The 17,884-nt window shown below is 37.4% G+C and overlaps 1 protein-coding gene across 3 annotated transcripts in view; it reads left to right on the forward strand.

The window, feature by feature from the left end:
• The window catches only part of opn7b (opsin 7, group member b), an 84,541-nt gene that overhangs the window by 13,933 nt on the left and 52,724 nt on the right, over positions 1 to 17,884 (forward strand). Inside the window, exon 1 of one of the 3 annotated variants that reach the window (XM_037977098.1) lies at positions 11,746 to 12,116. The exons of 1 other annotated variant lie outside the window; for it this stretch is intronic. The gene's annotated coding sequence lies outside the window, so the exon portion shown is untranslated. Of the gene's footprint in view, positions 1 to 11,745; positions 12,117 to 17,884 lie in introns of those variants that run through there. One more of the 3 variants, XM_037977099.1, reaches the window with a different exon arrangement.

Genomic DNA, 17,884 nt, shown 5'->3' on the forward strand with positions numbered 1-17,884 from the left:
GCCACAGACTGATCGACTCCATGCCACGCCGCATTGCTGCAGTAATACAGGCCAAAGGAGGCCCAACTAAATACTGAGTGCTGTACATGCTCATACTTTTCATGTTCATACTTTTCAGTTGGCCAACATTTCTATAAATCCTTTGTTTTTATTCGTCTTCAGTAATATTCTAATGTTCTGATATGATGAATTTGAGATTTTCATTTGTTGTCATTTGTAATCATCAAAATTAAACGAAATAAACATTTGAAATCAATGAGTTTGTATGTAATGTATGAATATAATATACAAGTTTCACTTTTTAAATGGAATTACTGAAATCAATCTACTTTTTCATGATATTCTAATTTTATGACCAGCACCTGTAATGACAGGAGCTGCTCAAACCTTTTTTTGCCATATTAACCACCAAGCACCATTTATCAGAATAATAGAAGCAGACTCTTGAGTCTAAAAGTCCAGTTCTCCTTATTAACTTTATGTAGATGTTCAGTTTCCTAACATCAGACAAATGTGTTGTGTGTGAAAAATAATTTTTAACCCATCTCCTGCTGATTATAAATTGTGTATTTGTTAATTGACAAAGTGGCTGCAATTCAAATTCTACTGATTTTTCTAAGAAGAATCTCCTGAAAATGAATTCATATTGCAGATGTTTTCCTTGTCCTATCTAGCATGACATACATTAAAAATAACCAGAAGCAAAAGAGTAGATTGTTGAATAACTCCGTGTTCTTGTAGGTTAAACATTCCTGCACATTTAATGGCTGTAAACAATGGATTTCACACTATTGTACGGCTGCAGCTAGGTCGAGCTCTGTGCGCTCCTGTGATTTTTCACCTTCCGACATGAATTTCATGCCTCTGGCCATATAAGACATTGTTGTATGGGATTTTTATTATCTGCTAAATGAAATGTCTGTTGTAAAGACTGCAGGTCAAGCACCTCTTCATCTTACACACTCGGCAACGTACACATGCCCACTCTCAGTGTGAAGAGGATCGGAGGATACTCTTACTTTTCAAAAAACAATTTGCAAGCTGACAAAGGTTGTCTGAATACACCCTTCAGCACAGAAAACGGGCCAATTCTAATAATTTACAGGCTGATCACACAATGCACTTTAATATGCAAATAGGACTCTTATTTGCATGAAGCTGGAACACGAATGCAGCAAAACAATCCCAAGTACTGTCGAAAACAGCAACAAAAACACAAAACCCTGAAAGCCTGATGCTTTTAGACAGTTTGGCAGTACAACACTAGTTTTGGTGGAGAGAAGTAAACAATTAACCTGACTGCAGTGACATCTCTGGAAGAAAAACATTTGTCAAAGTGCAACATTTCCTCAAAGTGTTGAATTGTCTCTCCTTTTTGTCCAATAAACAGTATTTTTAACACTGATCCCCAGTAAGCTGGGCTCACATTTTATTTTACTGTATTTTTTATTTGTTTTGGGGTGGGGGACTCCACCAATAGTATTGACACATTTGTAAAAGAAGAACCACCTGCTGCGTGATTCATAAAGAGTGGATTAAAAATGAGATTTTATTAGGTTTTGGTCCTTGTGGTGTCATCATAGCAGAGTTTATACCAGCACATTGTCCCTCAAGTTACAAAAGTCAGGATCATATTTTAATAACTAGACAAAGGTAATGTTCACCCTGCTGTTGTAATTTCAAACGGCAGATTTTGCTCATATTTTTAGTTGTAATTAGTTATTCAATGCATGAGAAAACATGATTGTGTGCATGGGGGGGAGCAGGCGAAGCTTGCAGTCCCATGTTCTAACTGTGCAGACTGGTTACAAAAATACAACATGGCAGCGCCCAAAGGCCTGGATATTTTGGCTTCACTTTTGAACATCGGGAGGAGGCAGAGACTCTTTGTCCATTTTTTTTAATTTTTTTTTTTTATGTTAATGGTCGGGATGTACAGCTGAAACACACACACACACAACAGGCTGTCACGGTAAGCTGCTCTTCTTGAAGTCGAGAACAACGAGCCCAAACTTTGCAGGATCAGAAATTTCTGAATTTGACATCTAAGCTAAATAATTGGGGCCATTCAATGAACAAAAAGTAAATGTTATTTATTAAGTGTCAGATATGGGCACAGTGGTGTCTGACAGCCTAACGCATGATGAATAAAAGCCTGATGTTTACACTAGTCTGGTGTCTTACTCGCCCACTTTCTGTCTTTCTTTTCCTCTGATGCTGTTTTCCCTCTACCATCCACCATGATGTGTGTCTATTGTTGAGAGAGGTAAAAAGGTGGATCCTGTACTGCAAAAAAAAAACCCAGCACAAAAGCCCTGGGTAAAACAGTAAAACTAATCCGTGGAAAGAAATTAATTTAAACTGTCTCAACATAAAAACTGTTGACAGGAGTCACCGAATAAACACATCTGTGGATGTCATGTCACATTAGCCAAAATCTAAGTTCTGCATGTCAATCACTTCTTTCTCTGGCCTCATACAGATGACAAGCTGAAAAAGAGCAGAGCTCTCCAGGCTAAAAAACAGAATAATACAAAATAAACTTTTTATGTTGAAAATATTTGATATTTTAGCAGACAATTGTATTTCTCATGGTTACACTGGATGTTAAGCTGTAAGCTAAATATGCATTTGAGGGCTGTCTGGGTTTTACATGTCAGTGTGATTCTGCAGAACAGATTTTATTTACACAATATATCTTATGAATCAGTAATTTTATTGTGTTTTTAAATGTTATGGTAAAATTCAGTCAACACAGCCTTATCCTTTACCCAAAAAATTATAAAACAACATTACTTTGTGCTTCTAAAATGACTGAGAAAGCATAAAATTAAGTCATCCTTCAACCAAATGTGCATTTATTGGTTTGGTAAATTGTTGTTTTTTTATCATTAAGTCACTGCAGAAACAATAAGGACTTGTAGTGTTTAAATGAAAGATAAAGGAATGAGAAATGAGCATCCTCAGTTCTTATTTTCTAGTTAACCAGTGTTATTCCTCTTTCGGTTACTGCGGGAAAAAAACAAAAAACAAAACAATATTCATCTTTGTCCTGCTTCATTTTCTCCTAATGCAGAGAGAGAAGTGAGGTGCAAACAGAGAGGGGTTTGGAATGGGACTTTGGGCAAATTGCACAGCCAGAGGGACTGAAAAAAGGGAACATGAAGGATTGAAAACAAGCCAGAAAGAGGGGCAGCTATTACTGATGGTTGAAGCTTCAGCTCATGTATAACCCCTCAGTGTACCATGAATGTAAGTCATCTTACTGCCACACTGAGTAATGATTGGGAAATGCCTCTTCAAAACTGTAAATTATCTATTCAATCACAGAAAATATAAATTATTGTTAACTTTGTAACAAATAGCAGCCTTGATTTACTCTTGCAGTTGGATAAGAAGACTGCTACGTGCACTTAAAATCAAGAAATCCCACCATTAAAGTTAAAAACATTCTTGCATGGAAATACATTTAAAAAGACTTTTTTTAACACAGTAAATGATTTAGGATTTGTTTGAATCGTGGCTACAGTTTTAATTATGACAGCAGTCTTGTATAACCATTTCATCCCAGTGATATCGTAGAACTTTACCAAGTGCACAGAACAATTCAGCTTGTTGATGATTCTTTATATTATTTTTTACAGTCATCTTGGGTGAAAGATGCAGTGACTACACTGCCAAACAGTGTTGGAAAGTAAACCCGTCATGGTGAAACTTGCAGATCGGTGCTGGCAAACCGTACCTGTTAGAAGAAAAAAAGAAATTGTAAATATGGGGTTATCTTTCTTCAGCGTCACTATCAGTTACACCAACAGGTCTAAACAGGTATGATCTAATCTCAGTACACAATTCAAATTTTCACCAATAGCTGCCATTTTCAGAGTAGTACTTGCCTATTAAAGTTTTATTTTCCTTCCAGCAGAGAATTTAATTATTTTTTCATATTTTGGAAACAAGACCATTTGAAAAGCTGAATGTGTGGAGAATTTCCCACAAAAAGGCATTCAGTCTTATAATCAGCACATTGTTTGTAACACTGCTGTGACAGTGATCTTGCTGTTAATTGAAGTTATGTTGAATTTACCCAGTTCCTGTTCAACAAAAGTGCACGCTGGTGTCTCACTTACCTTTATCCCGATATTAATTTAGGTTTGATTTCTGCTCCTTGTTTTATTTTGAAGTAATCTTCACTAACGCCAGGGTGACCACTAAAAGTGTTTTTTCCTCCTTTATTTATTCTCAGCAGTAAACAATATAACTATTGTGTAATCAATTCCAACAGCCAGGTATATAAATAAAAAAGCTAATAAAAACTGGTCCATCAAGATAACTGTTTAGCATGTGTGTTATTTAGTTATTGCCCGCTGTTGAAGGCAAAAGTGAAGTGTTTTTGGCCGTGTTTGTGTGTGTGTTGGTCTGACTGTACCATCAACCAAACATCTCCTGAATCGCTGGGCAGATTTTGATGAAACTTTCAGAACATAATCAAGCCGATATCGATAACTGATTAACTTCTGGAGTTAAACCCATGTCAAGATAGCCGCCACAACAAAGCAATCATAACAAACACAAAATTGTCAGTGAATTTTACAGATATTGAGCTAAAATTTGGGGTGTTCGCAGCTGACAGTCATGGTTGATATCACAATTTTGAACGAGCTCACTCAGGACGTTATTTTTAACGCTTGGTTAAAATGGTTACAACTCCCATCATTTCTCATCATTTTTTTAGTCTAAAAAATGATGAGAAAGGTGGCGGGCGATATACATTTTGCAATCAGGTTTGGGCTTGGAGTATAGTTCTTTGTGGATCTTTATTGGCTTGTGCAGATGATGAAATGTTCGTATATGTATGCAAACCTGGAAAACACAAACTGAACCCTGAAGGCTCAAGTGGCCAAAGTACCCAGATTTCTTCTTTTGCCACTAATAAATTAATTATACATCCACACATTACTTCCTCTAATAAAACCTTATCAGCTGTCCTACAGTCATCAGACTGCCGTCAGTAAACCCTGAAGTACATTAAACTGTGTCATTATTCTTTGTCACTCCTCTGTATTAATGCATGGCCTTTCCACCCCCCAACACACACACACTCACACACACACTTTCTAACCAAAGTGTACAATTTGCTGTAACTGAGCAGGCCTCAACCTTTCTGCACTTTGTTCCACTTTTCTACGTATTTTTCATGGAATTTGTTTTAAGCTGAAATATTTTAATTTAATTAGTTTAGTTTAGCCAAATTTGACTCATGGTGTTTTGACTGACTCACCCAACCAGCGCTGGCATTTTAAAATGATTGATATGTTGTTTTGGCTGCAAGTCATCCCTTTTTCTTAAACTGCCGTGCCAGTGTTTAGTTTGTTTTATGTTTCTGCAGGCACTTTCGTCTTAAAAAAGAAAAGTAATTTTAAATGAAGTCAATCTAAAAGTTAATCTCTGAGATTTTAAAACGTTTTCTTAAAAAACACGATCAGACACGTATTTGGATAACATATGACACGAGACTTTAGATGCTACCTTGTGAAAAAAAGAAAGACACAAGAAAGTAAAGTAGTTTTTAATAAAAAACGGCAACAAAAGCCAAGTAAAGACAGACCTTATACAAAAATAAAAGTCTATAAAACATACCACAAAATCAAATAAAACATAAAAAATGTAAAAAAAAAGAAAAATTGAGATAGATTCAGGCAACGAACGTGTTTAGTTATGTAGAAGATGTTATGTATTTCATAAACTCTGCTCAGGCCTATAATGCCAAAAACTGACTCACTGGCTTTTCTACCCTGATTCATTTCTCAACTTTCCTTATTTACATTACTTTTGCTCTTTTTGCTTATGTTTGTCTTTTTAATTTTTTCCTAGTTACATATTCAAAGGTGTGCTTATTTACTACCTTAGGAAACAATTGGTAAATGTCAGACTAAGATTAAAAATAATAGACAAAAATCCTCATTTGCAGTGAGTAACACCTTGACTGTGAGCAAAGATAGAGGAGGTTATATATCTGATGTGACTGTCAGTAACACCGCATGTCATGTCTTGGCAAGTTTCACATTACTTTGTGTAGAAAAGAGATAAATGATTCTTATGAATGACACTGTATTGTGTATGTAAATGCAGGTACAGTACATGTTGCATGAATAAGCTTGGACAAGCTCATGTATCTTGTTTACTCCAACCCAAGGTCACTTTCATCACTTTGTCAAGTTGTTAAAACTCAATTAGTCATTAATCGCTTTGTTTTGGTTGGTTGAGCAGATAAGCAGCTTCTGAGGGATTTGACCTAAACTGACATGCAAATTCACCATCCTGATGTTGTGGAATGAATCCCATCATGTCTAGGCTCTGTCTGAAAACTCATCTGTCTATTTGTTAGCCCTAGATCTCATGAACTACTGGATAGACTTTAATGAATCTTTCAGGAAGTAAACAATGGCAGCACCTCTACAATTGCACAAGTTTTGGAGTCAACTTAATTCAGCTGACTTTGGAAAAGGCTAAAATGGCTATAGCTCAGCCAATTTGACAGAAAAAGAGCTAAAATTCGGTGTGGTGGTAGCTCATCACTGTTCCCAACACATACTTCCAACTCATAACATTGCTCAACATTTTTGCAAAAACACCTTGGCATTAACTGTTGGAGTCAACCCTGTTTGTTAGCAAAATATTTCACGGTTTGCTGGATGGATTTTATGGAAACTTTCAGAAAGTAATCATTAGCTGTACATTTACAACTGATTAACATTTTGAGTCAACTCAATGCAGTATTTTCTTGACAGAAATAATTTATTTCTTTCCCTCTTTTTACAAGCCCTAGATTTTCAAAGCCTGCTTTAGTATCTTCATTATGGCTAAAAACTAGTGTCTTGCTTGTACAAACAGCTGTCTTTCCATTATTTCTTTATTTCTTAGTTTTTGCCTTTAGGCTTTTGGATTCCTTCATCTGTTTGCTGCCAGCTGTTCTAATTTTAGTGACAGATGTTACATGTATGACTCGGGTCGAGTCTGCATCAAATACTCGGACTCCTGCTGAGCTGTGACTGAATTCACAGAGGCAAAAAAAAGACCCATTTGAGAGAAACTTGGCTTTCAGTATCAAATGGTCATAACATTTTAGCTGATATGTATCTTTGAACTGTGGGCAAGCTCAGTGTTTTGTCTCAAGACCGTTTGTCTTTTTATTGAACAAACCCACTGATCATTCTGGTTTCACTGCACTGGAAGGAAATAAAGAGACAGCAGAAGGTTGGCTTTTATCACGAGTCCGACCTCATGTGGTGAAGAAAAAAACCCTCCAACAAGAGTTTGAGACAGATCAGACATGCACAGCATTCAGGAGGAAATGTGGGACACTGTCACTTACATAACAACTACAGCTCAGTTTTGTGTGTTTTTGTATGACCTTTTTACGTCATATACCAGCATATTTGGGTCAATGGTTAACTTTATGAATAAAACACTGAAGGACAAACTGATTGGCGATACATGCTATATGCAGTGCAACAAGGACTGGATAGATCTTAGTAAAAGAAAGTAAGAAAAGTAAAAGAAAAGACCTATTCACTGTCACATGGCAAAGCACAGAAGAGTCAGCTCCTCGAGTCATCGCTCAGCTGTCCACATGCATCTATAGAAAAACTCTTTTGAGAACAATAATGATTTGAAAAAGAAGCTGATGAAACCCAACTATTGGACCAAAATAACTCTAAACAGAGGGCTCGCCTCAGGTATCCAATACTCTTCCCATGACACTGCCAGGCTTTCACATTTTGAAACATGTGACATTTTGAAACATGTGACCTCAGCATCCCACAGGCTGGACAGAGAGGGAAAAACAACTTGGCTCACTGACATACCTTGGACTGCAACTCTCAAAGCATAAATATAAACCTGAAACCCTCACCAGTCTGTAACAACAGTTGAAGCATTTTCCAGAACCAAGAAATTACGTCCAGTTGTTCCATTCAAGTGCTCAGAATCATCACAGGACAATAGGATTTGAATGACTCCTGAAGGCAGGCTTAGTAAGTTTAAAGTAATTTTATTCTAGATCTATTTTTAATCATACTGCTATTGTGGGTGCTGCTGTGTCACCCAACATCTACCAACCAGACCAATGAGATACCTTCATAATCATGGAAGATTATTTCTACCCAAAGATAGTAAGCTGTCTGGGCCCAGAGGGAGCCAAACAACACCAGCTCACAACACTTTACCAACCCTACTGCAACAGTGGAGGGGATGTTTTCATTCTGGTATACCAAGTCTTTTATATATGTCTTCATATACTGAAGTTGTTTCAGAAGGAGTGCCGACTTACGAGGAGAAAGCTCACGAGATTGTTTTTTATTTAAAAATAATCCTGAATATTTCTGCAAAGTGATTGAGTCAGAATGTGACCAAGCTATAACACAGGCTCCTCCATTTCAAAAGGTTTATTTTGGTGGAATGGTAACTTGTAGATAAAATATTCTCTCAGCAAAACCTTGCGCTGCTAAGATTAAAGAAAATAATTATTTTGCACTCCCTAAAATTACCCATTTTTAATGGTAATGCCAACAAGCTTTGATCTTTTTTGAAATGACACGTCAGCGTCAAGTGTTAAGACCTTTTTGAAGTTCTGTGCATTTTCTTTTCTACTACTGCATCCTGACAAAATCATAGGAAGGGCAACCATGTTTGTCCTATTGAATTTATGCTATACTGCCAATAGGAAAAAAAAAAAACAAGATTCATTGATTTGTGAGTGTGAGTGTCAATGGATATGTCACCATACTGAAATAATTTTTCTTTCTCTATTCCTGGGAGTCATCTCATCATTTCTCTGATATTCATTCAGTATAACACAGTGAACACTAACCCACATACTGCTTTTACTAACTCATGAATAACACAATAAGAGTATAAGGGGGAAAAGGACACAAAGTCAGATAGAGGAATGCACTACATTCAGTCAGTGACATCTCCATTTTCCATCAGAAACTTAGGCAATGATGAGCTTAATGAATTATAATGATGAGAAAGATTTCCTAAAAATGATCAACGATAAAAAGACTACAGCATATAATGATACTATATAGTTGCTACTTAATTTATTTTCACTGTGTAAATGTGTTCATGACATGCTGGTAAAACCGGGGGGAAAGTTAAGTGGATCTTAAAGGTTCTGCGATGGTATTTCCAACAGTTCAGCCCATGAATTCATTTACACACAGTTCATGTACTTTCTCATGATGTGAAAGTCAGAACACATCACAGATTTCTGCCCTGGATGGGGTAACCACAAGCTGTTCTTGCCTCTCATGTCTTCTGTCCTCGCATGATTAATGGTTTTGCTCAGGGCATTTAGATTGATCTGGTGGCCTGGCCTTCCACTCTGCTTTAGATTGCTGCCCTGATATTCAAAATACTATTTTTTTTACATTTGAAGAGTTACCACCCTTCTGATCATTCATTAATTAAAGATAAATAGTGTAGGAAAAGACTGCGTTAAAAAATAGCCATCTGTCTTTGTCATAATGAACCTAAAAGCAGTTAGTTTCCTGTTTGTCCTCATTTCTTGCAGTCTGTTTGCTCACATTCAGTGTAAAGACATTCAGATCAAACTGAACTCTGTAAACATGACAAGCATTTTTCAGGTGCTTTTACTGTGCCACAGAGATACTCAGAAAAAGCTGTGAGGGTAGGTGTGAGGTAGATTTTTCTTTTCATCGTGCTAAAAATGCACAACACTTAAAAAAGACCCATTCAGTTATAAAAGTCACTTTTAACTGTGAGTATTCCATGTGATAAGCTGCAAAACAGCAATAATAAAATGATTTTTGAATTTACTTCAAAAGATTTGTTCATTTTGACCATGTTGCCTACATTTGGGTGAAATAGTCCCAAGTACTGGATTTGGTCAATTTTATTAGGCGATATGCTGGTTTTAGATTGGGGATGAGTCCTTCTTTGTGTTTAGGTATGATAGTGTCATGGTCAGAAATCACGGGAGGATGGAATGTGATATGGACCAGCAGGTCAGGACTTTGTCAGCAATAATAAGCGCAATGCACTGGTCTGGGGTGATGAAGCAGGAGCTGAGCTGAAAGGCAAAGCTCTCAGTTTACTGTGCTGGTGTAGATTCTCAGAACCTGGAGTAGAGCACTCCAAGGAGCTTCAATTTAAGAACTTGTTCCAACTCTCATCTATGGTCACAAGATCTGGGTGATGAGCAAATATCAAGATCCTGGATACAAGCAGCTGAAATGTGCTTCCTTTTGGAAAGTGTCTGGACTTTTATTTAGAAACCGGGTCAGAAGCTCAATCATCCATTCCACTCAGCGTCCAGCCACTCTAAGGGACTTGGAGTAGAGGTGTTGCTCCTCCATTGTGAATTTATTAGGTGTTTCAGGCATGCCTACTCACCTTGAAGGTTTGTTGGATGTGGTGAGACAAAACTCGAGGTCTAACTCAGAACTCAGAGTTGTCTGGTTTTCCTTCCTGGATTTGGATCTGTTACCTATGTTACCTGACCTCAGATAAGCAGATAACGATGGATGGATGGACGGAAGAAACCTGCACATCTTCTAAGCTTGTTGATACTTTCACTGAATGTGCACTTTGAGATATAGAAAAGACAAACCAGCAGAAAAAATACCATTACATTTATTTACTGTTCAGACTCTTCACTCAAATGCAACCTACAGCTGACTCTTACATCAGTGAGCACATCTGAGGCAATACAGAGTTCAGCATATTACCAAAGAACACCATGGGGTCTGTGGAAGTTATGAACGACTGAACCATCTCCATTAAGATTTAACAAAATAAAAGCTTAAGGTTCAGCTACAGCAGCGATTGGTAGGGATGGTATACTATGCTATACGTGCACACGTTTACTTGTCTCATTAGTGACTGGATGTGACTTTCTTCATATCTGAAAGCCATCGGTTTAAGAGAGGACAGAAATTTGAATTTAATCTGTCCTGTCCGTTCATTCACATGAGCTGCAAGGACGCAGTTTGTCTGCTCACCAGGTGTGTTTCTGTTACTGCTGTCTGTGTTTACTGAAAATTCAGAGAAACATCAGGGTACTGGGTCCAAGTCTGAACAGGTGGCTCAGTCACCTGGACAGAACGGCGATATAAAACCAACCGCAGGGAACAAGATTAATGAAAATTCCCCAAATCCTTTGAAAGCATGACAGCGCTCTGCATCATAATAATCCACTTTTTTTTCTTTTTTTACATAAATAGATGCAACAGTATATACAACATGCACTGGGATGTATTTTCTGTAAAAAAAAAAACAAACAAAAAAACAAAACAAAAGAATGGTTGGAAAATTCATGTTTAATATATATATTTTAGTTTGTAGGGGTAAACTGTGGATGTTAACAATGATGAACCTTGATGTTTTGCTTTCTTTTGCTCTTCAAAGCTTCAGCTGCATGATGCAAAACTCTTCATATCAAGATTGTTTTTCTCATTGGTATTTTAATCTGTGCTTTTCCCACTTCATACCTTTTCCTTTTTTTGTAGTGCACCATGTGTAGTCCAACATTTCAACAATTGTCGGAATGAAAAAAAAGAAGTGAACTGATTGGGAAAAAAAGCTCTTCAAGGTATAAGACAAAACCCTCCGAGAGACTAAGAAGGTTGAGACTGACAGCAATGTGTGTGTGTGTGTCGGTGTGAACGAGGGAGGAGAAGCAGTGTGGAGAATGCATGTGCTAGAAGTAGATTTGAGAAGAGAGGGAGAGCAGGAGAGAAAGGACTGAGGCGAGAGTGGGAGCTGAAGACCAAAAGAGAGAGAAACAGACTAGAGAGGGTGGGAAAATCAGAGCCCAGCAGAGCCACGAGTCTGCCTCTATCTGTCACCTCTTGGATCTCCCTGAGCACAGCTGTCAGGCTGCTGCTGACTCACGAGTGGATCCTCTTGCTGCATGACGGAGCGCCTGAGTGTGTAGTACGCACCAGAGTTTCCCTGTGGCTATGCATTCAGTCTGTGCTGAACACTGCTGCTCATAGTACTGCTGCACATGACTGAAGGTTTGACCAGCTTCGCTCTGGACTGGACTCAACACCCATGGTCCCCAGCCAACTCTGGCATACCCTCTCATTAAGGTAAGGAGACAAGGAGTGTACTGGTGATATTTTGGGGAATTCTTGGTCAGTCTAATAAAAACAAGAGTTTATATGAATGTGGTGCAGTAATTGCTCATTAAAAGCTTTATTTGCACAGGTTATTGTTGTTGTCTGATTAGCTTATGTGTGTGTAAGAATCTCAATGAACTTATCCAGAGATGACCCAAGTGGTATATCTGTCCTCCTGGCTTTGGCGCTTATGTTGTTACAGCACGTGGAATTATGAATTGCAAGGTTCTCTTGTGTGGCTTGAACAGATTTTAGATCAGTTTTTGTTCAAAGTGAGCTCTAACATCATCAGAATAAGTTAACTTAGCCCATGGCTTAGGGTACAGGACAGCTGATTGTGTTAAAGTTACTCTGTCTGAGAAAAGTGGGACACTTACAACCAGTAACGTTCACCTCACCCCAGAAAACACATTTTAGGAACTAACATTGTGGATTGAATGTGCCCTTTATTTGAAACGTACTGTAACTGCTGTGATAAACTTCATAAGGTTAGAAAAGTTTAAAAAGAAATGCTTAAGCTCGTACCTTTTGTGTGACTTGCTCTCACTGTCACACTTTTTAACAAATGTCTTTGGAATTGAGACGTTACTACAATACAAATAGGCTAAAAATGTCTAAATATACATGTCTTCATTAGTAATTTGAGCTTTGACTGTAAGATGTTCTTTGTGCTTCCTCTCTCCCTGTCTCAAGCTGTGTCCTCTGAGTGGATTTGTGTTTGGTCTTCTTTCACAATCATTTCTGTGCCGAGAATAATTAGTGCATTTTCGGAAATACACTTTAATTGATTAACTAACGGAATAGCTGCATGAACTGAGTAACCACTTTGATTTATCGAATTGATTTTGGAGCTTTAGTGCAACTTCCCTAAACCACTGCATAACAAACCAGCGAGTGCAAGTCTGTAAATCACCCATAATTGCCTTCAAGCTATTTCTCCTCTCTAATTGAATAATAGGTGGAGTAAATCTCTGTATACAGAGTTTGTGACTTTTAAACACTTGTGGTAAAGCAATTGAATCCACTTGCGTGGCATTTCTTTTGAAAGTCACAACATGAACGGTAACTACAGGAATCTTAGCAGTTTGCCTGAGATGTGATTATTTTTGAGAAGAAGGGAAGTAGACATTAAGTTGAATTTAAGAGACCAGACATCCAAATATCTTATGCTGCTGGTATTCTTCATGACCCTGCCAGCTGTAATATAATTAGACATGCCATTTCTAATATCCAACATTAGATATTGAGCTTTTTCATGCCTGATGATGTTGCCCCTGCAGCGAATCTGTGCACGCTGCCAAATTTATTTAAAATCACGTGAGAGTCAGAACCACAGCAAAAAGTCTACTGAGCTACACCATGTCAGGGCGAAGGACAAAGGTGCCTTTGTCATGTCATGAACCTTTTTTTCTGGAAGAATCAAGAATTTATGAGAAACTAAGAGTCAAAAGCGAATGTTCTTGTGCTGAAACATTGTTAATTTCCTAGTTTTATAATGGACAAAAACACCAATAATAAATTAAAATAACCGATAAACAGAAACATAACCAAAAAATAGTTCATTTCAAGTTTATATTTTCACTTTCTTAACTGTTCTCACTATAAAGCAGTTTATTTTAGCTTCATTTTAGAGGAAAATTGTTGCTTTAGTTTGAGATAGTGTGTTCCTTTTTATTTATTTGATTGTGACCTGAGCATCTTCAGAGTTCTCGATCTTTATTGAGAACGTGACCTGATGGTGTTACCTGGAAGTTAAGTCAAGTCAAATTTATTTATATAGCACTTTTCAGCAACAAGATAGTTGAAAGTGCTTTACACCATGAAAACACAAAAAATAGTCATCATGAAAATGCGCACAATAACAGCAAACTAGGATATAAAGGCTAAACTAAATGTATCTAAAACATGAGCTAAGATAATCTAAATAAAATAAATAAGCAAAAGTAACGCAAACGGATGAAAAACCAAGCTAGAAAACTAGGATATAAAAAGCTGAACTAAACTTATCTGAAAAAAGTCATACTAAAGATAAACTGAGGAAAACCAAACTAAGATCAAATAAACTGATAATAAACTAACATAAACTAAACTAGGATTTAAAAACCTCAGCTGAACAGATCAGGAAACAGAGATAAGCAAACTTTGCTTGGGTCTGTTTGTTTGGTCATATAATAAACATATTTGACCAGCTCGTAGAAGAGATGACAGTGATACAATTATTAATTATAACTAAAGGCATCTTTTTGACTTTGTGATGTAATGATTTTTTTTTTAAGCTTTAACATTTTGCAGGCAACATCCAAAAGAGTGCATCAGTGTATGTGTTTGGTGCATGTGCATTGATCCGCGCCTGTGTCTACTTTATATATGAGGTCAGCAAAAGGCATTTGACTTGATATAAATAACCAATGACAGAGCCCAGGTTGTTGTGTGAGGGAGGGAGTTTTGCAGGAAGATGCCAGGAAAGGTGAAAGGCTGAGTCTACAATTAATCAGGTTTATGGAGCAGCTGAAGGAGAAGTCCCATTTAAATTTGGAAGGTGATGTTTTATTGCCCACTGCCCACTGGATCAGTGTAGATGTTGCTCTTTCTCCGATTATAACCCTGATTCTTTTCCGCTACCTGCAGTTTTATTATTACCCGTCACCAAAGGCAAAGTGGCAATAATGGTTTTTATCTGGATAGAATTTAGTCATATTTTAGAAAGTAATTATTGAATTTATGCTGGTGTAGATTCTTCAGTCATATTCAGTTCATACTTATATTCTGCATTAGAAGATGCTTCGCTTCCCATACAGGGAGCTTTTTCAAGAGTGTGGAATTCCAAGCTTTAAACTACATGAGATGCTCTGCCTCAGAAGATACCAAAGAAACTTGCAAACTACAGGAACCATCTTTGTTTTCCTCCAATTCACACCTTCATGCATGAGACCAATGCATTTCTCTTATGAGCCAGGCAAACAAAGACCCTAACTACACTCCATTGGTAGGGGAGTGAGGTTAATCTGCAGGTGAATTTAGCTACTCAAGCAAAGCAACTCACTTTCCAGCTTTTGAATTGAAAAAGCTCCCAGAATGGGAGGCAAAACATCTTCAACTGCAGAATATTAGTCCAGTTGTTTTGGTTTTTCAGTTTTATTTTTTTGATTAATCACTGAATGTACATCTGCAACTTATTAACATTTCAGGTCACCTAAATCAAAATGGGCACCACAGCTAATCAAGCTTTGCCAACAGAAAAATGGCTATAACAGTTTTACAGATGTTGAACCAAACTTTTGGTGCGGTAGTAGCTGAGAGTTATCTTCAACACATTCTCTGAACATTAATGTCTCGTGATTGCACATAATGTTTTTTACAAGGTTTGACCAAATTGGCTATCACTCCGTCTCCTCTCAGCATTAGATTTTAGTTTAAAACTCTGGCATGAAGGGCAGCAGGCATTATGCATTTCTTCAAGGAATGCTAGGCATGTAATTTTTCTTTTCTTCTTGCTCCTTTTGCTTGAATGTTTGTTGACTTATTTGTTTTGAAATTATTAGTACGGCAGGAAGAAATAAAGCTCCTTTGTTTTCTTATTGTGAATTCCGTGCAAGTATGATTGCACCCAGACACAAGTGGAAGAGGATACAGGCATTGTGTAGGCGGGCTTAACGAGCGAACGTTTGCATTTAGCCATTTGTGCACTTGTTACATCTTGTTATTCATCTGCTGAGTCATGAAACCAAGCCCCCACAGCTTCATTCATGTCAAACAACACAAGGAAGAAAGTCTGAGAATTTCTATTTGTAGGAAAAAACAAATCTAAAGAAGAGGAAAGCTTCAGGGCGGCATAGCAGAGCATTGGTTAGGGATGTCACCTCACAGTAAGAACATCACAGGTTCCTGGCCTTTCTGTGCGGAGTTTGAATGTTCTCCCTGTGCACGTGTGAACTTTCTCTCTGTATTCTAGTTTCTTCCCACAGACCACAAACATGCATGTTAGGTTAGTTGGTTATTCTAAAATGTCCTTAGGTGTGAATGGTCGTTTGTCTCTCTGAGTCCCTGTGATGAGTCCCTCTGATGGACTTGCGGTCTGTCCAGGGTGTCCCCCACCTCTCGCACAGTGACTGCTGGAGATAGGCACCAGCTCCCCGTGACTCAGAAAGGTAATGCGGGAAATGGATGGAGGACATCTTTATTTTAAAGATAAAACGTTTTATGTGCCGTGCATCCACAACATAATCCCACTGCTTGTTCCAAAGCTTTGTAGAGTTTCTGTCCACCTTATCAGCAGTTTTCTTTATGAACCTAATCACTGCCTGACACTACAAGAAAAACTGGCATCAGGACATTTACATCAGAAAACATATTTAACTTTATTGGGAGGAAAGAAATTATAAACCTCATTGTACCAAATTCTCAGATAGAAAATGGACGAAGAGTTTGAAAACCTGTTGTATTTTGCTCTTGGAAAATGGTTGAATATGAGGTCAAGCAAACAAAGCTGCCATTGATTACATATGTGTGTTTTCCTCTCCACACACTGCACTTTTGCTGCAATTTATCATCTTGTTTACCGTGACTTCAGGGTCTGCTAAAACATTTCCGCTTTGTGCCCTCTCGTCAATAAGCTTGTTTATTTTTTGTTTACCGTGGGGGCTTTAGAGCAAATTCAGCGTTTCACTGTAAACTTATAACATTCGTGGCAGAATTTCTTACTAGAGCTTTTGTTTAAACAACTTAAAAAAAAAAAAATTAGAAATCGGGTTCTCCAAAATATATGTATGCCCTATATTTTCTTTTTCCAGAGCATCAAAGCTGCTGCAAAAAAGGTCTGACAGGAATGAGTTAAAAAGGTTTTCTGTTTATTTTAATAACTGCAACTCTCTCACCTGTTTACTGCTTGTTTAGCTTCATTTTGGTTTTATAAATTTTGAGGAGATGAATTTGATATTAAGCATATAAAACGTTCAGGTATTAAATGTCAGGAAATCAGTTATAAATATTTGAGTCAAATAATTAAAGTGGTGTTAAAAGCAGAGGAGGCATCTCTTATAAATGTGTAATGCATTCTCTATTTGTGTGCATTTTGTCTGGACTGAATCATGTTCAGAATCAGAACACTGCAGTGCTGCAGAACTGCATGACTTTCAGCACGTCGTTTGTCACTCCTGTGTGACATTCATTGACCCTGTCATGACTCTTTTTAATTTTTTTTTTTCCTGCCAGGGCAAATCTTGTTTGCCATGGCATATGGAGTTACACAGACACAGTGAAAATACTGGCACCTTATATTCTTACATTAATTTAATGTCTAATAAATGAACGACATGCATTAAACTCCAAGCATTGGCTGCTGCACTTTTTTAAAAAACACTGCTGCAGATGGAGAAAATGTTGAACGAAACAACAGATTAAAATGTTAGGAAGAAGAATCAAGTGTGAAGTTTTGCTGGTGATTTTTTTTTTGTGTGGTTTGGCCTCTTTTCAGTCATTTTTTGCTGTGTTTGTGCTTCCCACCCTCAAGCAAGCTGAGTGACAAACAAAGACTTTTACCAATTGCTTCAAAATTGGAAGATTAAACAAAATGTAACTCAGCTTTTGATGCTTCTGTGTGGGTTCGAAATTCAAAGATTTTTAGAAATGTAAGAGTCCATTTTTCTTTTATCCACTATTAATTTGTGCCTTAGAACCTCAAACAACAATGCAGCCATTTTATCTGCATCTTTGTTGCTTTATTCTGACCTTGTTGCCAT

The sequence above is a fragment of the Kryptolebias marmoratus genome, linkage group LG8 (assembly GCF_001649575.2).
Source record: "Kryptolebias marmoratus isolate JLee-2015 linkage group LG8, ASM164957v2, whole genome shotgun sequence".
NCBI lineage: Eukaryota > Metazoa > Chordata > Actinopteri > Cyprinodontiformes > Rivulidae > Kryptolebias > Kryptolebias marmoratus.